The 25,589-nt window shown below is 58.1% G+C and overlaps 22 non-coding genes and 4 pseudogenes across 22 annotated transcripts; all 26 read left to right on the top strand.

Annotated features, from left to right (window-relative positions):
* Nucleotides 1-232: 232 nt before the first annotated feature.
* LOC141072747 (U1 spliceosomal RNA) lies at nucleotides 233-396 on the top strand. The gene has a single exon (XR_012226810.1). It is a non-coding gene; the product is annotated as a U1 spliceosomal RNA (small nuclear RNA).
* A 625-nt stretch (nucleotides 397-1,021) lies between these two features.
* On the top strand, nucleotides 1,022-1,185 carry LOC141072783 (U1 spliceosomal RNA). Its single transcript, XR_012226836.1, has one exon. It is a non-coding gene; the product is annotated as a U1 spliceosomal RNA (small nuclear RNA).
* Nucleotides 1,186-1,819: 634 nt separating this feature from the next.
* On the top strand, nucleotides 1,820-1,983 carry LOC141072781 (U1 spliceosomal RNA). Its single transcript, XR_012226834.1, has one exon. It is a non-coding gene; the product is annotated as a U1 spliceosomal RNA (small nuclear RNA).
* Nucleotides 1,984-2,608: 625 nt separating this feature from the next.
* Nucleotides 2,609-2,747, top strand: LOC141072761 (U1 spliceosomal RNA; annotated as a pseudogene).
* Nucleotides 2,748-3,366: 619 nt separating this feature from the next.
* LOC141072662 (U1 spliceosomal RNA) lies at nucleotides 3,367-3,530 on the top strand. Its single transcript, XR_012226726.1, has one exon. It is a non-coding gene; the product is annotated as a U1 spliceosomal RNA (small nuclear RNA).
* A 637-nt stretch (nucleotides 3,531-4,167) lies between these two features.
* LOC141072780 (U1 spliceosomal RNA) lies at nucleotides 4,168-4,331 on the top strand. Its single transcript, XR_012226833.1, has one exon. It is a non-coding gene; the product is annotated as a U1 spliceosomal RNA (small nuclear RNA).
* A 631-nt stretch (nucleotides 4,332-4,962) lies between these two features.
* Nucleotides 4,963-5,126, top strand: LOC141072779 (U1 spliceosomal RNA). The gene has a single exon (XR_012226832.1). It is a non-coding gene; the product is annotated as a U1 spliceosomal RNA (small nuclear RNA).
* A 625-nt stretch (nucleotides 5,127-5,751) lies between these two features.
* Nucleotides 5,752-5,915, top strand: LOC141072778 (U1 spliceosomal RNA). The gene has a single exon (XR_012226831.1). It is a non-coding gene; the product is annotated as a U1 spliceosomal RNA (small nuclear RNA).
* Nucleotides 5,916-6,539: 624 nt separating this feature from the next.
* On the top strand, nucleotides 6,540-6,703 carry LOC141072777 (U1 spliceosomal RNA). Its single transcript, XR_012226830.1, has one exon. It is a non-coding gene; the product is annotated as a U1 spliceosomal RNA (small nuclear RNA).
* Nucleotides 6,704-7,327: 624 nt separating this feature from the next.
* Nucleotides 7,328-7,491, top strand: LOC141072776 (U1 spliceosomal RNA). Its single transcript, XR_012226829.1, has one exon. It is a non-coding gene; the product is annotated as a U1 spliceosomal RNA (small nuclear RNA).
* A 645-nt stretch (nucleotides 7,492-8,136) lies between these two features.
* On the top strand, nucleotides 8,137-8,300 carry LOC141072745 (U1 spliceosomal RNA). Its single transcript, XR_012226808.1, has one exon. It is a non-coding gene; the product is annotated as a U1 spliceosomal RNA (small nuclear RNA).
* Nucleotides 8,301-8,928: 628 nt separating this feature from the next.
* Nucleotides 8,929-9,092, top strand: LOC141072746 (U1 spliceosomal RNA). The gene has a single exon (XR_012226809.1). It is a non-coding gene; the product is annotated as a U1 spliceosomal RNA (small nuclear RNA).
* Nucleotides 9,093-9,717: 625 nt separating this feature from the next.
* Nucleotides 9,718-9,881, top strand: LOC141072775 (U1 spliceosomal RNA). Its single transcript, XR_012226828.1, has one exon. It is a non-coding gene; the product is annotated as a U1 spliceosomal RNA (small nuclear RNA).
* A 625-nt stretch (nucleotides 9,882-10,506) lies between these two features.
* Nucleotides 10,507-10,670, top strand: LOC141072774 (U1 spliceosomal RNA). Its single transcript, XR_012226827.1, has one exon. It is a non-coding gene; the product is annotated as a U1 spliceosomal RNA (small nuclear RNA).
* Nucleotides 10,671-11,300: 630 nt separating this feature from the next.
* LOC141072773 (U1 spliceosomal RNA) lies at nucleotides 11,301-11,464 on the top strand. The gene has a single exon (XR_012226826.1). It is a non-coding gene; the product is annotated as a U1 spliceosomal RNA (small nuclear RNA).
* Nucleotides 11,465-12,092: 628 nt separating this feature from the next.
* On the top strand, nucleotides 12,093-12,256 carry LOC141072772 (U1 spliceosomal RNA). Its single transcript, XR_012226825.1, has one exon. It is a non-coding gene; the product is annotated as a U1 spliceosomal RNA (small nuclear RNA).
* Nucleotides 12,257-12,884: 628 nt separating this feature from the next.
* On the top strand, nucleotides 12,885-13,048 carry LOC141072770 (U1 spliceosomal RNA). The gene has a single exon (XR_012226823.1). It is a non-coding gene; the product is annotated as a U1 spliceosomal RNA (small nuclear RNA).
* Nucleotides 13,049-13,688: 640 nt separating this feature from the next.
* Nucleotides 13,689-13,852, top strand: LOC141072759 (U1 spliceosomal RNA). Its single transcript, XR_012226821.1, has one exon. It is a non-coding gene; the product is annotated as a U1 spliceosomal RNA (small nuclear RNA).
* A 625-nt stretch (nucleotides 13,853-14,477) lies between these two features.
* LOC141072760 (U1 spliceosomal RNA) lies at nucleotides 14,478-14,616 on the top strand (annotated as a pseudogene).
* Nucleotides 14,617-15,244: 628 nt separating this feature from the next.
* Nucleotides 15,245-15,408, top strand: LOC141072748 (U1 spliceosomal RNA). The gene has a single exon (XR_012226811.1). It is a non-coding gene; the product is annotated as a U1 spliceosomal RNA (small nuclear RNA).
* A 652-nt stretch (nucleotides 15,409-16,060) lies between these two features.
* Nucleotides 16,061-16,224, top strand: LOC141072737 (U1 spliceosomal RNA). Its single transcript, XR_012226800.1, has one exon. It is a non-coding gene; the product is annotated as a U1 spliceosomal RNA (small nuclear RNA).
* Nucleotides 16,225-16,849: 625 nt separating this feature from the next.
* On the top strand, nucleotides 16,850-16,988 carry LOC141072758 (U1 spliceosomal RNA; annotated as a pseudogene).
* Nucleotides 16,989-17,613: 625 nt separating this feature from the next.
* LOC141072725 (U1 spliceosomal RNA) lies at nucleotides 17,614-17,777 on the top strand. The gene has a single exon (XR_012226789.1). It is a non-coding gene; the product is annotated as a U1 spliceosomal RNA (small nuclear RNA).
* A 621-nt stretch (nucleotides 17,778-18,398) lies between these two features.
* LOC141072714 (U1 spliceosomal RNA) lies at nucleotides 18,399-18,562 on the top strand. Its single transcript, XR_012226778.1, has one exon. It is a non-coding gene; the product is annotated as a U1 spliceosomal RNA (small nuclear RNA).
* A 631-nt stretch (nucleotides 18,563-19,193) lies between these two features.
* LOC141072702 (U1 spliceosomal RNA) lies at nucleotides 19,194-19,357 on the top strand. The gene has a single exon (XR_012226767.1). It is a non-coding gene; the product is annotated as a U1 spliceosomal RNA (small nuclear RNA).
* Nucleotides 19,358-25,150: 5,793 nt separating this feature from the next.
* Nucleotides 25,151-25,297, top strand: LOC141072765 (U1 spliceosomal RNA; annotated as a pseudogene).
* Nucleotides 25,298-25,589: the final 292 nt, after the last annotated feature.

Genomic DNA, 25,589 nt, shown 5'->3' with positions numbered 1-25,589 from the left:
TACATGCAAATGACTCTGGCTGCTGCTGGGCATCTTGGACGGCTTGGGACTCAGTCGAGCTCGGCCTGCCCCGTGGGGGTTGGACCGGGCGCCAGCCAGCGCCTCCCACTCAACGAGCCTCCGGGCGGCCTGCGCCCTACGCCAAGACACCCCCTCCCCTTCGGGCACGAGACTCCGCGATGTTGGAGAGCTGCGTCGGAGGGCCGCTCGTCGGACCGGCGGGCCCCAACTCATACTTACCTGGCAGGGGAGATACCGTGATCACTAAGGTGGTTCTCCCAGGGTGAGGCTCATCCATTGCACTCCGGGTGTGCTGACCCCTGCGATTTCCCCAAATGCGGGAAACTCGACTGCATAATTTGTGGTAGTGGGGGACTGCGTTCGCGCTTTCCCCTGATTTCCTCTGGTCAAAGACAGAAGCCGACCCACCGAAAGAAACGTGCTCTGGCAGAGCCGCACGTCACACCTGTTGCCAGAGCTAGAATACTTTGGAGCAGCTCAAAGCGGCGTCAGTTGTGGCCTTTGGCTCCCCCTTGTGGGGGAGGCCTGCCACAACTTCCGTGCATCGCTGTGTGTCTTTTTGCTTGGCTTGTCTGTTCCTTGCTGCCTTTGGCCCTTTTGGGGCTCCCTGGGCTGGTGGGGATTGATCAGCTCGCCTGCGTCTTATTCACTTGGCCACTGGGCCGGGAGGAGGAGGGGGGCAGCAGCAGCAGCTGGAGCTGGAGCTGTCTGCATGTTCCCCGGGTGGGAGCAGCGGCGTGAGTGAGGCTGGGGTGGAGCCAATGGCCCTACATGCAAATGACTCTGGCTGCTGCTGGGCATCTTGGACGGCTTGGGACTCAGTCGAGCTCGGCCTGCCCCGTGGGGGTTGGACCGGGCGCCAGCCAGCGCCTCCCACTCAACGAGCCTCCGGGCGGCCTGCGCCCTACGCCAAGACACCCCCTCCCCTTCGGGCACGAGACTCCGCGATGTTTGAGAGCTGCGTCGGAGGGCCGCTCGTCGGACCGGCGGGCCCCAACTCATACTTACCTGGCAGGGGAGATACCATGATCACTAAGGTGGTTCTCCCAGGGTGAGGCTCATCCATTGCACTCCGGGTGTGCTGACCCCTGCGATTTCCCCAAATGCGGGAAACTCGACTGCATAATTTGTGGTAGTGGGGGACTGCGTTCGCGCTTTCCCCTGATTTCCTCTGGTCAAAGACAGAAGCCGACCCACCGAAAGAAACGTGCTCTGGCAGAGCCGCACGTCACACCTGTTGCCAGAGCTAGAATACTTTGGAGCAGCTCAAAGCGGCGTCAGTTGTGGCCTTTGGCTCCCCCTTGTGGGGGAGGCCTGCCACAACTTCCGTGCATCGCTGTGTGTCTTTTTGCTTGGCTTGTCTGTTCCTTGCTGCCTTTGGCCCTTTTGGGGCTCCCTGGGCTGGTAGGGATTGATCAGCTCGCCTGCGTCTTATTCACTTGGCCACTGGGCCGGGAGGAGGAGGGGGGCGGCAGCAGCAGCAGCAGCAGCTGGAGCTGGAGCTGTCTGCATGTTCCCCGGGTGGGAGCAGCGGCGTGAGCGAGGCTGGGGTGGAGCCAATGGCCCTACATGCAAATGACTCTGGCTGCTGCTGGGCATCTTGGACGGCTTGGGACTCAGTCGAGCTCGGCCTGCCCCGTGGGGGTTGGACCGGGCGCCAGCCAGCGCCTCCCACTCAACGAGCCTCCGGGCGGCCTGCGCCCTACGCCAAGACACCCCCTCCCCTTCGGGCACGAGACTCCGCGATGTTGGAGAGCTGCGTCGGAGGGCCGCTCGTCGGACCGGCGGGCCCCAACTCATACTTACCTGGCAGGGGAGATACCATGATCACTAAGGTGGTTCTCCCAGGGTGAGGCTCATCCATTGCACTCCGGGTGTGCTGACCCCTGCGATTTCCCCAAATGCGGGAAACTCGACTGCATAATTTGTGGTAGTGGGGGACTGCGTTCGCGCTTTCCCCTGATTTCCTCTGGTCAAAGACAGAAGCCGACCCACCGAAAGAAACGTGCTCTGGCAGAGCCGCACGTCACACCTGTTGCCAGAGCTAGAATACTTTGGAGCAGCTCAAAGCGGCGTCAGTTGTGGCCTTTGGCTCCCCCTTGTGGGGGAGGCCTGCCACAACTTCCGTGCATCGCTGTGTGTCTTTTTGCTTGGCTTGTCTGTTCCTTGCTGCCTTTGGCCCTTTTGGGGCTCCCTGGGCTGGTGGGGATTGATCAGCTCGCCTGCGTCTTATTCACTTGGCCACTGGGCCGGGAGGAGGGGGGCAGCAGCAGCAGCAGCTGGAGCTGGAGCTGTCTGCATGTTCCCCGGGTGGGAGCAGCGGCGTGAGCGAGGCTGGGGTGGAGCCAATGGCCCTACATGCAAATGACTCTGGCTGCTGCTGGGCATCTTGGACGGCTTGGGACTCAGTCGAGCTTGGCCTGCCCCGTGGGGGTTGGACCGGGCGCCAGCCAGCGCCTCCCACTCAACGAGCCTCCGGGCGGCCTGCGCCCTACGCCAAGACACCCCCTCCCCTTCGGGCACGAGACTCCGCGATGTTGGAGAGCTGCGTCGGAGGGCCGCTCGTCGGACCGGCGGGCCCCAACTCATACTTACCTGGCAGGGGAGATACCATGATCACTAAGGTGGTTCTCCCAGGGTGTGCTGACCCCTGCGATTTCCCCAAATGCGGGAAACTCGACTGCATAATTTGTGGTAGTGGGGGACTGCGTTCGCGCTTTCCCCTGATTTCCTCTGGTCAAAGACAGAAGCCGACCCACCGAAAGAAACGTGCTCTGGCAGAGCCGCACGTCACACCTGTTGCCAGAGCTAGAATACTTTGGAGCAGTTCAAAGTGGCGTCAGTTGTGGCCTTTGGCTCCCCCTTGTGGGGGAGGCCTGCCACAACTTCCGTGCATCGCTGTGTGTCTTTTTGCTTGGCTTGTCTGTTCCTTGCTGCCTTTGGCCCTTTTGGGGCTCCCTGGGCTGGTGGGGATTGATCAGCTCGCCTGCGTCTTATTCACTTGGCCACTGGGCCGGGAGGAGGAGGGGGGCAGCAGCAGCAGCTGGAGCTGTCTGCATGTTCCCCGGGTGGGAGCAGCGGCGTGAGCGAGGCTGGGGTGGAGCCAATGGCCCTACATGCAAATGACTCTGGCTGCTGCTGGGCATCTTGGACGGCTTGGGACTCAGTCGAGCTCGGCCTGCCCCGTGGGAGTTGGACCGGGTGCCAGCCAGCGCCTCCCACTCAACGAGCCTCCGGGCGGCCTGCGCCCTACGCCAAGACACCCCCTCCCCTTCGGGCACGAGACTCCGCGATGTTGGAGAGCTGCGTCGGAGGGCCGCTCGTCGGACCGGCGGGCCCCAACTCATACTTACCTGGCAGGGGAGATACCATGATCACTAAGGTGGTTCTCCCAGGGTGAGGCTCATCCATTGCACTCCGGGTGTGCTGACCCCTGCGATTTCCCCAAATGTGGGAAACTCGACTGCATAATTTGTGGTAGTGGGGGACTGCGTTCGCGCTTTCCCCTGATTTCCTCTGGTCAAAGACAGAAGCCGACCCACCGAAAGAAACGTGCTCTGGCAGAGCCGCACGTCACACCTGTTGCCAGAGCTAGAATACTTTGGAGCAGCTCAAAGCGGCGTCAGTTGTGGCCTTTGGCTCCCCCTTGTGGGGGAGGCCTGCCACAACTTCCGTGCATCGCTGTGTGTCTTTTTGCTTGGCTTGTCTGTTCCTTGCTGCCTTTGGCCCTTTTGGGGCTCCCTGGGCTGGTAGGGATTGATCAGCTCGCCTGCGTCTTATTCACTTGGCCACTGGGCCGGGAGGAGGAGGGGGGCAGCAGCAGCAGCAGCAGCTGCAGCTGGAGCTGGAGCTGTCTGCATGTTCCCCGGGTGGGAGCAGCGGCGTGAGCGAGGCTGGGGTGGAGCCAATGGCCCTACATGCAAATGACTCTGGCTGCTGCTGGGCATCTTGGACGGCTTGGGACTCAGTCGAGCTCGGCCTGCCCCGTGGGGGTTGGACCGGGCGCCAGCCAGCGCCTCCCACTCAACGAGCCTCCGGGCGGCCTGCGCCCTACGTCAAGACACCCCCTCCCCTTCGGGCACGAGACTCCGCGATGTTGGAGAGCTGCGTCGGAGGGCCGCTCGTCGGACCGGCGGGCCCCAACTCATACTTACCTGGCAGGGGAGATACCATGATCACTAAGGTGGTTCTCCCAGGGTGAGGCTCATCCATTGCACTCCGGGTGTGCTGACCCCTGCGATTTCCCCAAATGCGGGAAACTCGACTGCATAATTTGTGGTAGTGGGGGACTGCGTTCGCGCTTTCCCCTGATTTCCTCTGGTCAAAGACAGAAGCCGACCCACCGAAAGAAACGTGCTCTGGCAGAGCCGCACGTCACACCTGTTGCCAGAGCTAGAATACTTTGGAGCAGCTCAAAGCGGCGTCAGTTGTGGCCTTTGGCTCCCCCTTGTGGGGGAGGCCTGCCACAACTTCCGTGCATCGCTGTGTGTCTTTTTGCTTGGCTTGTCTGTTCCTTGCTGCCTTTGGCCCTTTTGGGGCTCCCTGGGCTGGTGGGGATTGATCAGCTCGCCTGCGTCTTATTCACTTGGCCACTGGGCCGGGAGGAGGAGGGGGGCAGCAGCAGCAGCAGCAGCTGGAGCTGGAGCTGTCTGCATGTTCCCCGGGTGGGAGCAGCGGCGTGAGCGAGGCTGGGGTGGAGCCAATGGCCCTACATGCAAATGACTCTGGCTGCTGCTGGGCATCTTGGACGGCTTGGGACTCAGTCGAGCTCGGCCTGCCCCGTGGGGGTTGGACCGGGCGCCAGCCAGCGCCTCCCACTCAACGAGCCTCCGGGCGGCCTGCGCCCTACGCCAAGACACCCCCTCCCCTTCGGGCACGAGACTCCGCGATGTTGGAGAGCTGCGTCGGAGGGCCGCTCGTCGGACCGGCGGGCCCCAACTCATACTTACCTGGCAGGGGAGATACCATGATCACTAAGGTGGTTCTCCCAGGGTGAGGCTCATCCATTGCACTCCGGGTGTGCTGACCCCTGCGATTTCCCCAAATGCGGGAAACTCGACTGCATAATTTGTGGTAGTGGGGGACTGCGTTCGCGCTTTCCCCTGATTTCCTCTGGTCAAAGACAGAAGCCGACCCACCGAAAGAAACGTGCTCTGGCAGAGCCGCACGTCACACCTGTTGCCAGAGCTAGAATACTTTGGAGCAGCTCAAAGCGGCGTCAGTTGTGGCCTTTGGCTCCCCCTTGTGGGGGAGGCCTGCCACAACTTCCGTGCATCGCTGTGTGTCTTTTTGCTTGGCTTGTCTGTTCCTTGCTGCCTTTGGCCCTTTTGGGGCTCCCTGGGCTGGTGGGGATTGATCAGCTCGCCTGCGTCTTATTCACTTGGCCACTGGGCCGGGAGGAGGAGGGGGGCAGCAGCAGCAGCTGGAGCTGGAGCTGTCTGCATGTTCCCCGGGTGGGAGCAGCGGCGTGAGCGAGGCTGGGGTGGAGCCAATGGCCCTACATGCAAATGACTCTGGCTGCTGCTGGGCATCTTGGACGGCTTGGGACTCAGTCGAGCTCGGCCTGCCCCGTGGGGGTTGGACCGGGCGCCAGCCAGCGCCTCCCACTCAACGAGCCTCCGGGCGGCCTGCGCCCTACGCCAAGACACCCCCTCCCCTTCGGGCACGAGACTCCGCGATGTTGGAGAGCTGCGTCGGAGGGCCGCTCGTCGGACCGGCGGGCCCCAACTCATACTTACCTGGCAGGGGAGATACCATGATCACTAAGGTGGTTCTCCCAGGGTGAGGCTCATCCATTGCACTCCGGGTGTGCTGACCCCTGCGATTTCCCCAAATGCGGGAAACTCGACTGCATAATTTGTGGTAGTGGGGGACTGCGTTCGCGCTTTCCCCTGATTTCCTCTGGTCAAAGACAGAAGCCGACCCACCGAAAGAAACGTGCTCTGGCAGAGCCGCACGTCACACCTGTTGCCAGAGCTAGAATACTTTGGAGCAGCTCAAAGCGGCGTCAGTTGTGGCCTTTGGCTCCCCCTTGTGGGGGAGGCCTGCCACAACTTCCGTGCATCGCTGTGTGTCTTTTTGCTTGGCTTGTCTGTTCCTTGCTGCCTTTGGCCCTTTTGGGGCTCCCTGGGCTGGTGGGGATTGATCAGCTCGCCTGCGTCTTATTCACTTGGCCACTGGGCCGGGAGGAGGAGGGGGGCGGCAGCAGCAGCAGCAGCAGCAGCTGGAGCTGGAGCTGTCTGCATGTTCCCCGGGTGGGAGCAGCGGCGTGAGCGAGGCTGGGGTGGAGCCAATGGCCCTACATGCAAATGACTCTGGCTGCTGCTGGGCATCTTGGACGGCTTGGGACTCAGTCGAGCTCGGCCTGCCCCGTGGGGGTTGGACCGGGCGCCAGCCAGCGCCTCCCACTCAACGAGCCTCCGGGCGGCCTGCGCCCTACGCCAAGACACCCCCTCCCCTTCGGGCACGAGACTCCGCGATGTTGGAGGGCAGCTCGTCGGACCGGCGGGCCCCAACTCATACTTACCTGGCAGGGGAGATACCATGATCACTAAGGTGGTTCTCCCAGGGTGAGGCTCATCCATTGCACTCCGGGTGTGCTGACCCCTGCGATTTCCCCAAATGCGGGAAACTCGACTGCATAATTTGTGGTAGTGGGGGACTGCGTTCGCGCTTTCCCCTGATTTCCTCTGGTCAAAGACAGAAGCCGACCCACCGAAAGAAACGTGCTCTGGCAGAGCCGCACGTCACGTCACACCTGTTGCCAGAGCTAGAATACTTTGGAGCAGCTCAAAGCGGCGTCAGTTGTGGCCTTTGGCTCCCCCTTGTGGGGGAGGCCTGCCACAACTTCCGTGCATCGCTGTGTGTCTTTTTGCTTGGCTTGTCTGTTCCTTGCTGCCTTTGGCCCTTTTGGGGCTCCCTGGGCTGGTGGGGATTGATCAGCTCGCCTGCGTCTTATTCACTTGGCCACTGGGCCGGGAGGAGGAGGGGGGCAGCAGCAGCAGCTGGAGCTGTCTGCATGTTCCCCGGGTGGGAGCAGCGGCGTGAGCGAGGCTGGGGTGGAGCCAATGGCCCTACATGCAAATGACTCTGGCTGCTGCTGGGCATCTTGGACGGCTTGGGACTCAGTCGAGCTCGGCCTGCCCCGTGGGGGTTGGACCGGGCGCCAGCCAGCGCCTCCCACTCAACGAGCCTCCGGGCGGCCTGCGCCCTACGCCAAGACACCCCCTCCCCTTCGGGCACGAGACTCCGCGATGTTGGAGAGCTGCGTCGGAGGGCCGCTCGTCGGACCGGCGGGCCCCAACTCATACTTACCTGGCAGGGGAGATACCATGATCACTAAGGTGGTTCTCCCAGGGTGAGGCTCATCCATTGCACTCCGGGTGTGCTGACCCCTGCGATTTCCCCAAATGCGGGAAACTCGACTGCATAATTTGTGGTAGTGGGGGACTGCGTTCGCGCTTTCCCCTGATTTCCTCTGGTCAAAGACAGAAGCCGACCCACCGAAAGAAACGTGCTCTGGCAGAGCCGCACGTCACGTCACACCTGTTGCCAGAGCTAGAATACTTTGGAGCAGCTCAAAGCGGCGTCAGTTGTGGCCTTTGGCTCCCCCTTGTGGGGGAGGCCTGCCACAACTTCCGTGCATCGCTGTGTGTCTTTTTGCTTGGCTTGTCTGTTCCTTGCTGCCTTTGGCCCTTTTGGGGCTCCCTGGGCTGGTGGGGATTGATCAGCTCGCCTGCGTCTTATTCACTTGGCCACTGGGCCGGGAGGAGGAGGAGGGGGGCAGCAGCAGCAGCAGCAGCAGCAGCTGGAGCTGGAGCTGTCTGCATGTTCCCCGGGTGGGAGCAGCGGCGTGAGCGAGGCTGGGGTGGAGCCAATGGCCCTACATGCAAATGACTCTGGCTGCTGCTGGGCATCTTGGACGGCTTGGGACTCAGTCGAGCTCGGCCTGCCCCGTGGGGGTTGGACCGGGCGCCAGCCAGCGCCTCCCACTCAACGAGCCTCCGGGCGGCCTGCGCCCTACGCCAAGACACCCCCTCCCCTTCGGGCACGAGACTCCGCGATGTTGGAGAGCTGCGTCGGAGGGCCGCTCGTCGGACCGGCGGGCCCCAACTCATACTTACCTGGCAGGGGAGATACCATGATCACTAAGGTGGTTCTCCCAGGGTGAGGTTCATCCATTGCACTCCGGGTGTGCTGACCCCTGCGATTTCCCCAAATGCGGGAAACTCGACTGCATAATTTGTGGTAGTGGGGGACTGCGTTCGCGCTTTCCCCTGATTTCCTCTGGTCAAAGACAGAAGCCGACCCACCGAAAGAAACGTGCTCTGGCAGAGCCGCACGTCACACCTGTTGCCAGAGCTAGAATACTTTGGAGCAGCTCAAAGCGGCGTCAGTTGTGGCCTTTGGCTCCCCCTTGTGGGGGAGGCCTGCCACAACTTCCGTGCATCGCTGTGTGTCTTTTTGCTTGGCTTGTCTGTTCCTTGCTGCCTTTGGCCCTTTTGGGGCTCCCTGGGCTGGTGGGGATTGATCAGCTCGCCTGCGTCTTATTCACTTGGCCACTGGGCCGGGAGGAGGAGGGGGGCAGCAGCAGCAGCAGCTGGAGCTGGAGCTGTCTGCATGTTCCCCGGGTGGGAGCAGCGGCGTGAGCGAGGCTGGGGTGGAGCCAATGGCCCTACATGCAAATGACTCTGGCTGCTGCTGGGCATCTTGGACGGCTTGGGACTCAGTCGAGCTCGGCCTGCCCCGTGGGGGTTGGACCGGGCGCCAGCCAGCGCCTCCCACTCAACGAGCCTCCGGGCGGCCTGCGCCCTACGCCAAGACACCCCCTCCCCTTCGGGCACGAGACTCCGCGATGTTGGAGAGCTGCGTCGGAGGGCCGCTCGTCGGACCGGCGGGCCCCAACTCATACTTACCTGGCAGGGGAGATACCGTGATCACTAAGGTGGTTCTCCCAGGGTGAGGCTCATCCATTGCACTCCGGGTGTGCTGACCCCTGCGATTTCCCCAAATGCGGGAAACTCGACTGCATAATTTGTGGTAGTGGGGGACTGCGTTCGCGCTTTCCCCTGATTTCCTCTGGTCAAAGACAGAAGCCGACCCACCGAAAGAAACGTGCTCTGGCAGAGCCGCACGTCACACCTGTTGCCAGAGCTAGAATACTTTGGAGCAGCTCAAAGCGGCGTCAGTTGTGGCCTTTGGCTCCCCCTTGTGGGGGAGGCCTGCCACAACTTCCGTGCATCGCTGTGTGTCTTTTTGCTTGGCTTGTCTGTTCCTTGCTGCCTTTGGCCCTTTTGGGGCTCCCTGGGCTGGTGGGGATTGATCAGCTCGCCTGCGTCTTATTCACTTGGCCACTGGGCCGGGAGGAGGAGGGGGGCAGCAGCAGCAGCTGGAGCTGGAGCTGTCTGCATGTTCCCCGGGTGGGAGCAGCGGCGTGAGCGAGGCTGGGGTGGAGCCAATGGCCCTACATGCAAATGACTCTGGCTGCTGCTGGGCATCTTGGACGGCTTGGGACTCAGTCGAGCTCGGCCTGCCCCGTGGGGGTTGGACCGGGCGCCAGCCAGCGCCTCCCACTCAACGAGCCTCCGGGCGGCCTGCGCCCTACGCCAAGACACCCCCTCCCCTTCGGGCACGAGACTCCGCGATGTTGGAGAGCTGCGTCGGAGGGCCGCTCGTCGGACCGGCGGGCCCCAACTCATACTTACCTGGCAGGGGAGATACCATGATCACTAAGGTGGTTCTCCCAGGGTGAGGCTCATCCATTGCACTCCGGGTGTGCTGACCCCTGCGATTTCCCCAAATGCGGGAAACTCGACTGCATAATTTGTGGTAGTGGGGGACTGCGTTCGCGCTTTCCCCTGATTTCCTCTGGTCAAAGACAGAAGCCGACCCACCGAAAGAAACGTGCTCTGGCAGAGCCGCACGTCACACCTGTTGCCAGAGCTAGAATACTTTGGAGCAGCTCAAAGCGGCGTCAGTTGTGGCCTTTGGCTCCCCCTTGTGGGGGAGGCCTGCCACAACTTCCGTGCATCGCTGTGTGTCTTTTTGCTTGGCTTGTCTGTTCCTTGCTGCCTTTGGCCCTTTTGGGGCTCCCTGGGCTGGTGGGGATTGATCAGCTCGCCTGCGTCTTATTCACTTGGCCACTGGGCCGGGAGGAGGAGGGGGGCAGCAGCAGCAGCTGGAGCTGGAGCTGTCTGCATGTTCCCCGGGTGGGAGCAGCGGCGTGAGTGAGGCTGGGGTGGAGCCAATGGCCCTACATGCAAATGACTCTGGCTGCTGCTGGGCATCTTGGACGGCTTGGGACTCAGTCGAGCTCGGCCTGCCCCGTGGGGGTTGGACCGGGCGCCAGCCAGCGCCTCCCACTCAACGAGCCTCCGGGCGGCCTGCGCCCTACGCCAAGACACCCCCTCCCCTTCGGGCACGAGACTCCGCGATGTTGGAGAGCTGCGTCGGAGGGCCGCTCGTCGGACCGGCGGGCCCCAACTCATACTTACCTGGCAGGGGAGATACCATGATCACTAAGGTGGTTCTCCCAGGGTGAGGCTCATCCATTGCACTCCGGGTGTGCTGACCCCTGCGATTTCCCCAAATGCGGGAAACTCGACTGCATAATTTGTGGTAGTGGGGGACTGCGTTCGCGCTTTCCCCTGATTTCCTCTGGTCAAAGACAGAAGCCGACCCACCGAAAGAAACGTGCTCTGGCAGAGCCGCACGTCACGTCACACCTGTTGCCAGAGCTAGAATACTTTGGAGCAGCTCAAAGCGGCGTCAGTTGTGGCCTTTGGCTCCCCCTTGTGGGGGAGGCCTGCCACAACTTCCGTGCATCGCTGTGTGTCTTTTTGCTTGGCTTGTCTGTTCCTTGCTGCCTTTGGCCCTTTTGGGGCTCCCTGGGCTGGTGGGGATTGATCAGCTCGCCTGCGTCTTATTCACTTGGCCACTGGGCCGGGAGGAGGGGGGCAGCAGCAGCAGCAGCTGGAGCTGGAGCTGTCTGCATGTTCCCCGGGTGGGAGCAGCGGCGTGAGCGAGGCTGGGGTGGAGCCAATGGCCCTACATGCAAATGACTCTGGCTGCTGCTGGGCATCTTGGACGGCTTGGGACTCAGTCGAGCTCGGCCTGCCCCGTGGGGGTTGGACCGGGCGCCAGCCAGCGCCTCCCACTCAACGAGCCTCCGGGCGGCCTGCGCCCTACGCCAAGACACCCCCTCCCCTTCGGGCACGAGACTCCGCGATGTTGGAGAGCTGCGTCGGAGGGCCGCTCGTCGGACCGGCGGGCCCCAACTCATACTTACCTGGCAGGGGAGATACCATGATCACTAAGGTGGTTCTCCCAGGGTGAGGCTCATCCATTGCACTCCGGGTGTGCTGACCCCTGCGATTTCCCCAAATGCGGGAAACTCGACTGCATAATTTGTGGTAGTGGGGGACTGCGTTCGCGCTTTCCCCTGATTTCCTCTGGTCAAAGACAGAAGCCGACCCACCGAAAGAAACGTGCTCTGGCAGAGCCGCACGTCACACCTGTTGCCAGAGCTAGAATACTTTGGAGCAGCTCAAAGCGGCGTCAGTTGTGGCCTTTGGCTCCCCCTTGTGGGGGAGGCCTGCCACAACTTCCGTGCATCGCTGTGTGTCTTTTTGCTTGGCTTGTCTGTTCCTTGCTGCCTTTGGCCCTTTTGGGGCTCCCTGGGCTGGTGGGGATTGATCAGCTCGCCTGCGTCTTATTCACTTGGCCACTGGGCCGGGAGGAGGAGGGGGGCAGCAGCAGCAGCAGCTGGAGCTGGAGCTGTCTGCATGTTCCCCGGGTGGGAGCAGCGGCGTGAGCGAGGCTGGGGTGGAGCCAATGGCCCTACATGCAAATGACTCTGGCTGCTGCTGGGCATCTTGGACGGCTTGGGACTCAGTCGAGCTCGGCCTGCCCCGTGGGGGTTGGACCGGGCGCCAGCCAGCGCCTCCCACTCAACGAGCCTCCGGGCGGCCTGCGCCCTACGCCAAGACACCCCCTCCCCTTCGGGCACGAGACTCCGCGATGTTGGAGAGCTGCGTCGGAGGGCCGCTCGTCGGACCGGCGGGCCCCAACTCATACTTACCTGGCAGGGGAGATACCATGATCACTAAGGTGGTTCTCCCAGGGTGAGGCTCATCCATTGCACTCCGGGTGTGCTGACCCCTGCGATTTCCCCAAATGCGGGAAACTCGACTGCATAATTTGTGGTAGTGGGGGACTGCGTTCGCGCTTTCCCCTGATTTCCTCTGGTCAAAGACAGAAGCCGACCCACCGAAAGAAACGTGCTCTGGCAGAGCCGCACGTCACACCTGTTGCCAGAGCTAGAATACTTTGGAGCAGCTCAAAGCGGCGTCAGTTGTGGCCTTTGGCTCCCCCTTGTGGGGGAGGCCTGCCACAACTTCCGTGCATCGCTGTGTGTCTTTTTGCTTGGCTTGTCTGTTCCTTGCTGCCTTTGGCCCTTTTGGGGCTCCCTGGGCTGGTGGGGATTGATCAGCTCGCCTGCGTCTTATTCACTTGGCCACTGGGCCGGGAGGAGGAGGGGGGCAGCAGCAGCAGCAGCTGGAGCTGGAGCTGTCTGCATGTTCCCCAGGTGGGAGCAGCGGCGTGAGCGAGGCTGGGGTGGAGCCAATGGCCCTACATGCAAATGACTCTGGCTGCTGCTGGGCATCTTGGACGGCTTGGGACTCAGTCGAGCTCGGCCTGCCCCGTGGGGGTTGGACCGGGCGCCAGCCAGCGCCTCCCACTCAACGAGCCTCCGGGCGGCCTGCGCCCTACGCCAAGACACCCCCTCCCCTTCGGGCACGAGACTCCGCGATGTTGGAGAGCTGCGTCGGAGGGCCGCTCATCGGACCGGCGGGCCCTAACTCATACTTACCTGGCAGGGGAGATACCATGATCACTAAGGTGGTTCTCCCAGGGTGAGGCTCATCCATTGCACTCCGGGTGTGCTGACCCCTGCGATTTCCCCAAATGCGGGAAACTCGACTGCATAATTTGTGGTAGTGGGGGACTGCGTTCGCGCTTTCCCCTGATTTCCTCTGGTCAAAGACAGAAGCCGACCCACCGAAAGAAACGTGCTCTGGCAGAGCCGCACGTCACACCTGTTGCCAGAGCTAGAATACTTTGGAGCAGCTCAAAGCGGCGTCAGTTGTGGCCTTTGGCTCCCCCTTGTGGGGGAGGCCTGCCACAACTTCCGTGCATCGCTGTGTGTCTTTTTGCTTGGCTTGTCTGTTCCTTGCTGCCTTTGGCCCTTTTGGGGCTCCCTGGGCTGGTGGGGATTGATCAGCTCGCCTGCGTCTTATTCACTTGGCCACTGGGCCGGGAGGAGGAGGGGGGCAGCAGCAGCAGCAGCAGCAGCAGCAGCTGGAGCTGGAGCTGTCTGCATGTTCCCCGGGTGGGAGCAGCGGCGTGAGCGAGGCTGGGGTGGAGCCAATGGCCCTACATGCAAATGACTCTGGCTGCTGCTGGGCATCTTGGACGGCTTGGGACTCAGTCGAGCTCGGCCTGCCCCGTGGGGGTTGGACCGGGCGCCAGCCAGCGCCTCCCACTCAACGAGCCTCCGGGCGGCCTGCGCCCTACGCCAAGACACCCCCTCCCCTTCGGGCACGAGACTCCGCGATGTTGGAGAGCTGCGTCGGAGGGCCGCTCGTCGGACCGGCGGGCCCCAACTCATACTTACCTGGCAGGGGAGATACCATGATCACTAAGGTGGTTCTCCCAGGGTGAGGCTCATCCATTGCACTCCGGGTGTGCTGACCCCTGCGATTTCCCCAAATGCGGGAAACTCGACTGCATAATTTGTGGTAGTGGGGGACTGCGTTCGCGCTTTCCCCTGATTTCCTCTGGTCAAAGACAGAAGCCGACCCACCGAAAGAAACGTGCTCTGGCAGAGCCGCACGTCACACCTGTTGCCAGAGCTAGAATACTTTGGAGCAGCTCAAAGCGGCGTCAGTTGTGGCCTTTGGCTCCCCCTTGTGGGGGAGGCCTGCCACAACTTCCGTGCATCGCTGTGTGTCTTTTTGCTTGGCTTGTCTGTTCCTTGCTGCCTTTGGCCCTTTTGGGGCTCCCTGGGCTGGTGGGGATTGATCAGCTCGCCTGCGTCTTATTCACTTGGCCACTGGGCCGGGAGGAGGGGGGCAGCAGCAGCAGCAGCTGGAGCTGGAGCTGTCTGCATGTTCCCCGGGTGGGAGCAGCGGCGTGAGCGAGGCTGGGGTGGAGCCAATGGCCCTACATGCAAATGACTCTGGCTGCTGCTGGGCATCTTGGACGGCTTGGGACTCAGTCGAGCTCGGCCTGCCCCGTGGGGGTTGGACCGGGCGCCAGCCAGCGCCTCCCACTCAACGAGCCTCCGGGCGGCCTGCGCCCTACGCCAAGACACCCCCTCCCCTTCGGGCACGAGACTCCGCGATGTTGGAGAGCTGCGTCGGAGGGCCGCTCGTCGGACCGGCGGGCCCCAACTCATACTTACCTGGCAGGGGAGATACCATGATCACTAAGGTGGTTCTCCCAGGGTGTGCTGACCCCTGCGATTTCCCCAAATGCGGGAAACTCGACTGCATAATTTGTGGTAGTGGGGGACTGCGTTCGCGCTTTCCCCTGATTTCCTCTGGTCAAAGACAGAAGCCGACCCACCGAAAGAAACGTGCTCTGGCAGAGCCGCACGTCACACCTGTTGCCAGAGCTAGAATACTTTGGAGCAGCTCAAAGTGTCGTCAGTTGTGGCCTTTGGCTCCCCCTTGTGGGGGAGGCCTGCCACAACTTCCGTGCATCGCTGTGTGTCTTTTTGCTTGGCTTGTCTGTTCCTTGCTGCCTTTGGCCCTTTTGGGGCTCCCTGGGCTGGTGGGGATTGATCAGCTCGCCTGCGTCTTATTCACTTGGCCACTGGGCCGGGAGGAGGAGGGGGGCAGCAGCAGCAGCAGCTGGAGCTGGAGCTGTCTGCATGTTCCCCGGGTGGGAGCAGCGGCGTGAGCGAGGCTGGGGTGGAGCCAATGGCCCTACATGCAAATGACTCTGGCTGCTGCTGGGCATCTTGGATGGCTTGGGACTCAGTCGAGCTCGGCCTGCCCCGTGGGGGTTGGACCGGGTGCCAGCCAGCGCCTCCCACTCAACGAGCCTCCGGGCGGCCTGCGCCCTACGCCAAGACACCCCCTCCCCTTCGGGCACGAGACTCCGCGATGTTGGAGAGCTGCGTCGGAGGGCCGCTCGTCGGACCGGCGGGCCCCAACTCATACTTACCTGGCAGGGGAGATACCATGATCACTAAGGTGGTTCTCCCAGGGTGAGGCTCATCCATTGCACTCCGGGTGTGCTGACCCCTGCGATTTCCCCAAATGCGGGAAACTCGACTGCATAATTTGTGGTAGTGGGGGACTGCGTTCGCGCTTTCCCCTGATTTCCTCTGGTCAAAGACAGAAGCCGACCCACCGAAAGAAACGTGCTCTGGCAGAGCCGCACGTCACACCTGTTGCCAGAGCTAGAATACTTTGGAGCAGCTCAAAGCGGCGTCAGTTGTGGCCTTTGGCTCCCCCTTGTGGGGGAGGCCTGCCACAACTTCCGTGCATCGCTGTGTGTCTTTTTGCTTGGCTTGTCTGTTCCTTGCTGCCTTTGGCCCTTTTGGGGCTCCCTGGGCTGGTAGGGATTGATCAGCTCGCCTGCGTCTTATTCACTTGGCCACTGGGCCGGGAGGAGGAGGGGGGCAGCAGCAGCAGCAGCGGGGGCAGCAGCAGCAGCAGCAGCTGGAGCTGGAGCTGTCTGCATGTTCCCCGGGTGGGAGCAGCGGCGTGAGCGAGGCTGGGGTGGAGCCAATGGCCCTACATGCAAATGACTCTGGCTGCTGCTGGGCATCTTGGACGGCTTGGGACTCAGTCGAGCTCGGCCTGCCCCGTGGGGGTTGGACCGGGCGCCAGCCAGCGCCTCCCACTCAACGAGCCTCCGGGCGGCCTGCGCCCTACGCCAAGACACCCCCTCCCCTTCGGGCACGAGACTCCGCGATGTTGGAGAGCTGCGTCGGAGGGCCGCTCGTCGGACCGGCGGGCCCCAACTCATACTTACCTGGCAGGGGAGATACCATGATCACTAAGGTGGTTCTCCCAGGGTGAGGCTCATCCATTGCACTCCGGGTGTGCTGACCCCTGCGATTTCCCCAAATGCGGGAAACTCGACTGCATAATTTGTGGTAGTGGGGGACTGCGTTCGCGCTTTCCCCTGATTTCCTCTGGTCAAAGACAGAAGCCGACCCACCGAAAGAAACGTGCTCTGGCAGAGCCGCACGTCACACCTGTTGCCAGAGCTAGAATACTTTGGAGCAGCTCAAAGCGGCGTCAGTTGTGGCCTTTGGCTCCCCCTTGTGGGGGAGGCCTGCCACAACTTCCGTGCATCGCTGTGTGTCTTTTTGCTTGGCTTGTCTGTTCCTTGCTGCCTTTGGCCCTTTTGGGGCTCCCTGGGCTGGTGGGGATTGATCAGCTCGCCTGCGTCTTATTCACTTGGCCACTGGGCCGGGAGGAGGGGGGCAGCAGCAGCAGCAGCTGGAGCTGGAGCTGTCTGCATGTTCCCCGGGTGGGAGCAGCGGCGTGAGCGAGGCTGGGGTGGAGCCAATGGCCCTACATGCAAATGACTCTGGCTGCTGCTGGGCATCTTGGACGGCTTGGGACTCAGTCGAGCTTGGCCTGCCCCGTGGGGGTTGGACCGGGCGCCAGCCAGCGCCTCCCACTCAACGAGCCTCCGGGCGGCCTGCGCCCTACGCCAAGACACCCCCTCCCCTTCGGGCACGAGACTCCGCGATGTTGGAGAGCTGCGTCGGAGGGCCGCTCGTCGGACCGGCGGGCCCCAACTCATACTTACCTGGCAGGGGAGATACCATGATCACTAAGGTGGTTCTCCCAGGGTGTGCTGACCCCTGCGATTTCCCCAAATGCGGGAAACTCGACTGCATAATTTGTGGTAGTGGGGGACTGCGTTCGCGCTTTCCCCTGATTTCCTCTGGTCAAAGACAGAAGCCGACCCACCGAAAGAAACGTGCTCTGGCAGAGCCGCACGTCACACCTGTTGCCAGAGCTAGAATACTTTGGAGCAGTTCAAAGTGGCGTCAGTTGTGGCCTTTGGCTCCCCCTTGTGGGGGAGGCCTGCCACAACTTCCGTGCATCGCTGTGTGTCTTTTTGCTTGGCTTGTCTGTTCCTTGCTGCCTTTGGCCCTTTTGGGGCTCCCTGGGCTGGTGGGGATTGATCAGCTCGCCTGCGTCTTATTCACTTGGCCACTGGGCCGGGAGGAGGAGGGGGGCAGCAGCTGCAGCTGGAGCTGGAGCTGTCTGCATGTTCCCCGGGTGGGAGCAGCGGCGTGAGCGAGGCTGGGGTGGAGCCAATGGCCCTACATGCAAATGACTCTGGCTGCTGCTGGGCATCTTGGACGGCTTGGGACTCAGTCGAGCTCGGCCTGCCCCGTGGGGGTTGGACCGGGCGCCAGCCAGCGCCTCCCACTCAACGAGCCTCCGGGCGGCCTGCGCCCTACGTCAAGACACCCCCTCCCCTTCGGGCACGAGACTCCGCGATGTTGGAGAGCTGCGTCGGAGGGCCGCTCGTCGGACCGGCGGGCCCCAACTCATACTTACCTGGCAGGGGAGATACCATGATCACTAAGGTGGTTCTCCCAGGGTGAGGCTCATCCATTGCACTCCGGGTGTGCTGACCCCTGCGATTTCCCCAAATGCGGGAAACTCGACTGCATAATTTGTGGTAGTGGGGGACTGCGTTCGCGCTTTCCCCTGATTTCCTCTGGTCAAAGACAGAAGCCGACCCACCGAAAGAAACGTGCTCTGGCAGAGCCGCACGTCACACCTGTTGCCAGAGCTAGAATACTTTGGAGCAGCTCAAAGCGGCGTCAGTTGTGGCCTTTGGCTCCCCCTTGTGGGGGAGGCCTGCCACAACTTCCGTGCATCGCTGTGTGTCTTTTTGCTTGGCTTGTCTGTTCCTTGCTGCCTTTGGCCCTTTTGGGGCTCCCTGGGCTGGTGGGGATTGATCAGCTCGCCTGCGTCTTATTCACTTGGCCACTGGGCCGGGAGGAGGGGGGCGGCAGCAGCAGCAGCAGCAGCAGCTGGAGCTGGAGCTGTCTGCATGTTCCCCGGGTGGGAGCAGCGGCGTGAGCGAGGCTGGGGTGGAGCCAATGGCCCTACATGCAAATGACTCTGGCTGCTGCTGGGCATCTTGGACGGCTTGGGACTCAGTCGAGCTCGGCCTGCCCCGTGGGGGTTGGACCGGGCGCCAGCCAGCGCCTCCCACTCAACGAGCCTCCGGGCGGCCTGCGCCCTACGCCAAGACACCCCCTCCCCTTCGGGCACGAGACTCCGCGATGTTGGAGGGCCGCTCGTCGGACCGGCGGGCCCCAACTCATACTTACCTGGCAGGGGAGATACCATGATCACTAAGGTGGTTCTCCCAGGGTGAGGCTCATCCATTGCACTCCGGGTGTGCTGACCCCTGCGATTTCCCCAAATGCGGGAAACTCGACTGCATAATTTGTGGTAGTGGGGGACTGCGTTCGCGCTTTCCCCTGATTTCCTCTGGTCAAAGACAGAAGCCGACCCACCGAAAGAAACGTGCTCTGGCAGAGCCGCACGTCACACCTGTTGCCAGAGCTAGAATACTTTGGAGCAGCTCAAAGCGGCGTCAGTTGTGGCCTTTGGCTCCCCCTTGTGGGGGAGGCCTGCCACAACTTCCGTGCATCGCTGTGTGTCTTTTTGCTTGGCTTGTCTGTTCCTTGCTGCCTTTGGCCCTTTTGGGGCTCCCTGGGCTGGTGGGGATTGATCAGCTCGCCTGCGTCTTATTCACTTGGCCACTGGGCCGGGAGGAGGAGGGGGGCAGCAGCAGCAGCAGCAGCTGGAGCTGGAGCTGTCTGCATGTTCCCCGGGTGGGAGCAGCGGCGTGAGCGAGGCTGGGGTGGAGCCAATGGCCCTACATGCAAATGACTCTGGCTGCTGCTGGGCATCTTGGACGGCTTGGGACTCAGTCGAGCTCGGCCTGCCCCGTGGGGGTTGGACCGGGCGCCAGCCAGCGCCTCCCACTCAACGAGCCTCCGGGCGGCCTGCGCCCTACGCCAAGACACCCCCTCCCCTTCGGGCACGAGACTCCGCGATGTTGGAGAGCTGCGTCGGAGGGCCGCTCGTCGGACCGGCGGGCCCCAACTCATACTTACCTGGCAGGGGAGATACCATGATCACTAAGGTGGTTCTCCCAGGGTGAGGCTCATCCATTGCACTCCGGGTGTGCTGACCCCTGCGATTTCCCCAAATGCGGGAAACTCGACTGCATAATTTGTGGTAGTGGGGGACTGCGTTCGCGCTTTCCCCTGATTTCCTCTGGTCAAAGACAGAAGCCGACCCACCGAAAGAAACGTGCTCTGGCAGAGCCGCACGTCACACCTGTTGCCAGAGCTAGAATACTTTGGAGCAGCTCAAAGCGGCGTCAGTTGTGGCCTTTGGCTCCCCCTTGTGGGGGAGGCCTGCCACAACTTCCGTGCATCGCTGTGTGTCTTTTTGCTTGGCTTGTCTGTTCCTTGCTGCCTTTGGCCCTTTTGGGGCTCCCTGGGCTGGTGGGGATTGATCAGCTCGCCTGCGTCTTATTCACTTGGCCACTGGGCCGGGAGGAGGAGGGGGGCAGCAGCAGCAGCAGCAGCAGCAGCTGGAGCTGGAGCTGTCTGCATGTTCCCCGGGTGGGAGCAGCGGCGTGAGCGAGGCTGGGGTGGAGCCAATGGCCCTACATGCAAATGACTCTGGCTGCTGCTGGGCATCTTGGACGGCTTGGGACTCAGTCGAGCTCGGCCTGCCCCGTGGGGGTTGGACCGGGCGCCAGCCAGCGCCTCCCACTCAACGAGCCTCCGGGCGGCCTGCGCCCTACGCCAAGACACCCCCTCCCCTTCGGGCACGAGACTCCGCGATGTTGGAGAGCTGCGTCGGAGGGCCGCTCGTCGGACCGGCGGGCCCCAACTCATACTTACCTGGCAGGGGAGATACCATTCTCTCCGGGTGAGTACCGCTTCTCAGCCTTCTGATGAGCAGCAGTGGTGGGAGACTACTTCTGTTTCTTGTTGGGTGGCGGTTGCGATCGGGGTTCCCCTTGTGGGGCCCTGGTGTGCGATAGAGTGGCGGCTGTGTTTATCTGCTGCGAAAATGGTGGAGAAGACACGTGGATTAGAGGACTCCGTCCGTCTGCAGGTTCTGTCTGGACATGAGGAAGAAATTGGCCTGGACCAAATTTGTATGAATGTTTTGAAGAACATAAGAAGCCTTAAGGTAACAGATGTATTGGCACTGCAGGATTTTCAAAAGCAGGGAATTTATGATATCACTTTTGTTTCCTTGGGCATATGTCAGAAAGTTTACATGGAGCTTGTGCGGATGAAGGAGAAGAAGGAAGTGGAATGCTTGGAGTTTATTGCTGTGGAGCCCCTTTTTCAGCAGACTTACAAATATGTTGTGGTACATATGTATAATCCCAAGGTTCCAGATGATACTATAACCCATTTTTTGAGAAGATACTGTTATGAAGTCAAATTTCTGGGGAGGATGAAAAATAGGCATAACTATTACAATGGCAAAAGAAGATACTTGGTAAAACTAATTCCTGATGCAACAGCTATTGGGGGTGCTTTGAGCATTCCTGCACAATTTTCCATTGGGGGTGAGAGGGGTTTTTGTTTCTACACTGGACAAATTGAATACTGTAGAAAGTGTCATATGTATGGACATGTGCAGAAAGATTGCCCAGTGCAAGGGATTGTTTGTAAGAACTGTGGGAAGCCTGACCACATGGTGGATAGTTGCCCTGAGGCAAAGGTGTGTGACTTGTGTGGGTTGGAAGGGCATTTTGCCAGGAAATGTAGATTGTGGACTCAGATTCCCAAGTCCTATGCGGATGCAACTAGTGGTCATTGGGGAAATAAGAGTGATGGTAAGAGTGTTGATGCTTCTGAACACGGATGTACTAAGGATGAGAAAAGTGAGTTTGGTGGAAAAGGGAAACCTGAACATTGTGTTGGTGTGATAGTTTCAAATGCAGCTAAAGTGCAAAAGGGCCAGAAACAAAATGGTGGAAGGAAAGTGGGCCATGTTGGATCTAAGATGGAGGAAGGTGGGAGTGGTCAAAAAGGGGGAACAGATTTTCAGAGCTCTCCTATAATTGATCTGGGTAAGGCCAAGGATGCAATGGACACTGTGTCTGAAGGACAGGGCCTTGGTGGTGACTTGGGATATGCTAATGCAGCCATATGTGTAGACCATGTAGTGGAGGAAGGAAATGGGGAAGGAATGGAGTTTCAGGATGAGGAGGAGGAGGATTCAGATAGGACGCTCACACCTGGGCAGAGGGATGAGGGGACTAGTAGTAGTGGTGAAAGTGATTTTGACGAAGATGATGGGGAGGATGAGGAGGAAGATGAGAAAATGGCTTCCTCGCTCAGTAAAAAGAGTAGAATGGAGGGGTGTTGGTTTGGTGGGCAGGGAGATCCTGTCTCTCCAATGCCTGGTGGCTCTAACAGGGGCTCAGATCCTGAGTCGCCTGATATATGTAGAAAAGTGGATGGTAGGAATACGCCTTTGTTTAAATCATGATGGAGAATGTATGGTGGAGAATAATTTTTTTCGCCACGATGAGTCTATGTGTTGCTTCCCTGAATGTGCGGGGGATTAGTTCCACCACTAGGAGAGCAGGTATATTAGATTATATGGAGGGGGTGGATGCGGACATTATATGTCTGCAGGAATGTGCAATTAAAGCTTCACCGCATGCAAGTGAATGGACAAGGGGTCAATCCTTTTGGTCTCCTTGTACAGACAACAAAAATGAAGGTGTAGGCATACTATTGAAAAATAATAATTTAAAAGTATTACAGTTCAAAATTATTATACCTGGAAGATGTTTGTTTTTGTTAGTGGATTTCTTAGGTCACCGGGTAAGGGTGTTTAATATTTACGCCCCTGCTGACAAGCAAGCACGTGTGTCCTTTTTGGAGTCGGTAAAGCTGTTTCTGCCAGGTAGAGATTTTTCTATAATAGCTGGTGATTTTAATTGTATTAGATCCGCAAATGATCGTAAGAGCTTTGCAGAATTCAGGACTGATGTGACTTCCAACCTGTTAAATCAATTGGTGCAGGATTTACGCTACACGGATGTGGGTTTGACAGTTCGGCCTACTGAAAACAAGTTTACATTCGAAGCAGACAGTGGGCGTTGTAGTTCCCGGATTGATTATGTGTTTGTGTCTGAAGGGATCAAAGTGGCCAAATGCAATCATGTGATGAACATTTTTTCTGACCACAAGATGGTAGTGGCAGATCTGTGTATTACTGAGTCCCTGGCTTTTGGCAAGGGTCTCTGGAAGCTAAACGTAAGCTTGCTGCAAGAAGAGGATGTGAGAGGTGGTTTTAAAAACGTGTTTACATTCTGTGTGTCCGAACAGCACCGTTTCAAAAATCTGTTGGAATGGTGGGACTGGGCAAAGGAGAAATTTGCACATTATTTTAAAGGGGTGTGTTCTAAAAGGGCAAAAGCTAAAAGAGAGCAAGAGGCAGCAACAATTTCAAAGATGGAGGCGCTCTATAAGTTTAAAAGAGCGGGGATGGAGGTGGATCGTGAGATTGCTGATTTGAAAGAGGATTTTAAAAAAACATTAATTGAAAAAGGAAAGTCTATTGTTTTTAAAGCGAAAATACAACACATGGAAGAAGATGAGCAATGTACGAGATATTTTTTTAAGAAATGTTTTAAGCCTAAAGGAGTTTTTAAGTCTGTTTTTACTCCTGCAGGTGAGAAGTGTGGTGAGGAAATGATCGATGGTATACATTCCTTTTATAAAATACTTTTTTCGAATGATAGCAGAGCCAGTGATGCAGAAATTAATGGTTATTGTAATATTTTGGCTGACAATATCCATGAAGAAAAGGTGTCTTCTCTAAGTGATGGGTTCAGAAAGGATGAAGTGAGGCGTGCTGTGGATGGGCTGGCAAAAGGGAAGACACCTGGTTGTGATGGCCTTCCAGTGGAATTTTATGTGGTATTTTGGGATATTTTAGATGTGGAATTTTATCGGGTGGTGGAATATGTTTTTACTCATGCGGTTTTGTCTGACTCTATGCGTAGAGGGATTGTCACTTTAATACATAAGAAGGGTGAAGTGAGAGAAATTAAAAACTGGAGGCCAATAACTTTGCTCAATTGTGATTACAAGATTATTTCCAAAATTGTAGCAAATAGAGTGAGTGATGTAATAATAGATATGGTGGGTGAATACCAAGCATGTGCGGTGCCAGGTAGGAGAATCTCGGATAACTTGGTGCTTTTAAGGGACTTAATTTATCACGCTAATTTTAATAAGAACCCCCTTCTCGTACAGTCAGTGGACCTGGAAAAAGCTTTTGATAAAGTTTCACATAGATTCTTGTTTGCTGCACTTAGACATCTTGGGATCCCCATTAAATTATTGAATATTATTAAGTCTTTTTATTGCGGAGTTAGTAGTCAGATTTTAATTAATGGTCATGTGAGTTCTAGTTTCAATATTCTATCGGGGGTTAGGCAAGGGTGCCCTTTATCACCAATCCTTTTTATTTGTGTGGTTGAAGCTCTTTTAAAAAGCGTGCAAGTCGATAAGTGTGTGGCTGGTGCTTTTATACCTGGAGGAATGGGGGGGCCCGTCAAGTCATTAAGTTACATGGATGACATTGTTTTTATTTGTGGTTCACAAGCTGAGCTTAATAGGATAAATCTTCACATAAGAATTTTTTGTGGTGTGGCTGGAATGGCTGTAAATTGGAATAAGTGTCAGTTTTGCAACTTTGGGAGGCAGGTGGATGTCAGTGTGGTGGGAGTAGAAAGAAAAAAAGAGATGGAAGTTCTTGGTGTAATTTTTGAAAAGGAACTTAAAGGGAAGAAGAGCCTGATGATCTTGGAAAACAAAATGGAGCAGAAACTGAATTATTGGAAATTAAGGAACCTGTCCCTGAGAGGTAAGGTACTTATTGTGAAGTCGGTGATCCTTCCTTTACTGCTATACACTGCTATGATATTTCTGCCTGCGAGTTTGTGGACTAAGAGAGTTACAAGGAAACTGTTTACCTTTTTTTGGGGGTCAAAGATGGAGAAATTAAGGAGAGAAAAGGTGATGCTTTCTGTGGAAATGGGCGGCTGTGATTTTCCCAATATCGAAAGATTTTTAAAGATGTATTATTTTTTAAATATTTATAGACTTTCCCAGGGGAAAAGTAAGGCTGCTGACATGTGCAGGTTTTTGGCAGGTTGGCTATTTCAGAAATGGAGCTGGTGTGAGAAGGATTTGAGGAAGCCAGTTGCGTTTGTTGTGCCGTCCTTTTACGTAGTACTTAAGTCCTTCTATGATCAAATTGGTTTAAGCTCCACAGATAGACCTGATAAAAGAAATCTTGCTAAGAGACTAAAGGAGGGTGAATCTTTATGTGATGTGCCATCCTGCAATATTGCGCAATCAAAGCAAGTCTGGAAGCTCTTTTTTATTATAGGGATCAGCAATCGGCAAAAGGACGTAACCTGGATGGCATTACAAGGATGTTTGCCAACACGAGCTTTTCTGAGCAGGAGAGGGATAAGGGTTCAAGAAGTTTGTCCAAGGGAGGGATGTAAGGATCCAGAGACAATACAGCACATTTTTTGGGACTGTTTTTATGCAAAAAAAGTTTTTACCCTTTTATCTCGGATTTTTATTGCTCTTGTTGGATTCCATTGCTTTAATTTTGGAAGGATTTTAACAGGTCAAGACTTTAACCACTTGGAACGGAGACGGATGAGTTGGATTATTTTTGTCATATATAAGGAAGTTTTGTGGGATGCACGGAATCTGGTCATTTTTAAAAAGGTGTGTCTCTCTCCAGTTGAATGTAAGAATATTTTTCTTGCCAGGTTGTTTTATGTTTATATATTAGATAAAAAGAGACTTGGTGAAAAAACAGCAGAGGCATTTTGGAAGTATTCGCAGTGGAAGGAGCTGTTACAGTAAGTAAGATTTGATCCTTTTGGTGATTGGGATTGCTTTTTTGTTTTCTGGTAGAAGGTTTTTTTTCCATATGATGATCTGGAAACTTGTTACTTGAACAAGCAAATGATGCAAGAGTTAATGAGAGTTCCAATCTGAGGAAAAAGGTTCTCCCAGGGTGAGGCTCATCCATTGCACTCCGGGTGTGCTGACCCCTGCGATTTCCCCAAATGCGGGAAACTCGACTGCATAATTTATGGTAGTGGGGGACTGCGTTCGCGCTTTCCCCTGATTTCCTCTGGTCAAAGACAGAAGCCGACCCACCGAAAGAAACGTGCTCTGGCAGAGCCGCACGTCACACCTGTTGCCAGAGCTAGAATACTTTGGAGCAGCTCAAAGCGGCGTCAGTTGTGGCCTTTGGCTCCCCCTTGTGGGGGAGGCCTGCCACAACTTCCGTGCATCGCTGTGTGTCTTTTTGCTTGGCTTGTCTGTTCCTTGCTGCCTTTGGCCCTTTTGGGGCTCCCTGGGCTGGTGGGGATTGATCAGCTCGCCTGCGTCTTATTCACTTGGCCACTGGGCCGGG

This window comes from Dendrobates tinctorius, unplaced genomic scaffold (assembly GCF_039654945.1).
Source record: "Dendrobates tinctorius isolate UK_male_01 unplaced genomic scaffold, ASM3965494v1 ptg000285l, whole genome shotgun sequence".
Lineage (NCBI taxonomy): Eukaryota > Metazoa > Chordata > Amphibia > Anura > Dendrobatidae > Dendrobates > Dendrobates tinctorius.
The sequence above is the reverse complement of the archived record's forward strand: the minus strand, read 5'-3'. Positions and strand labels throughout refer to the sequence as shown.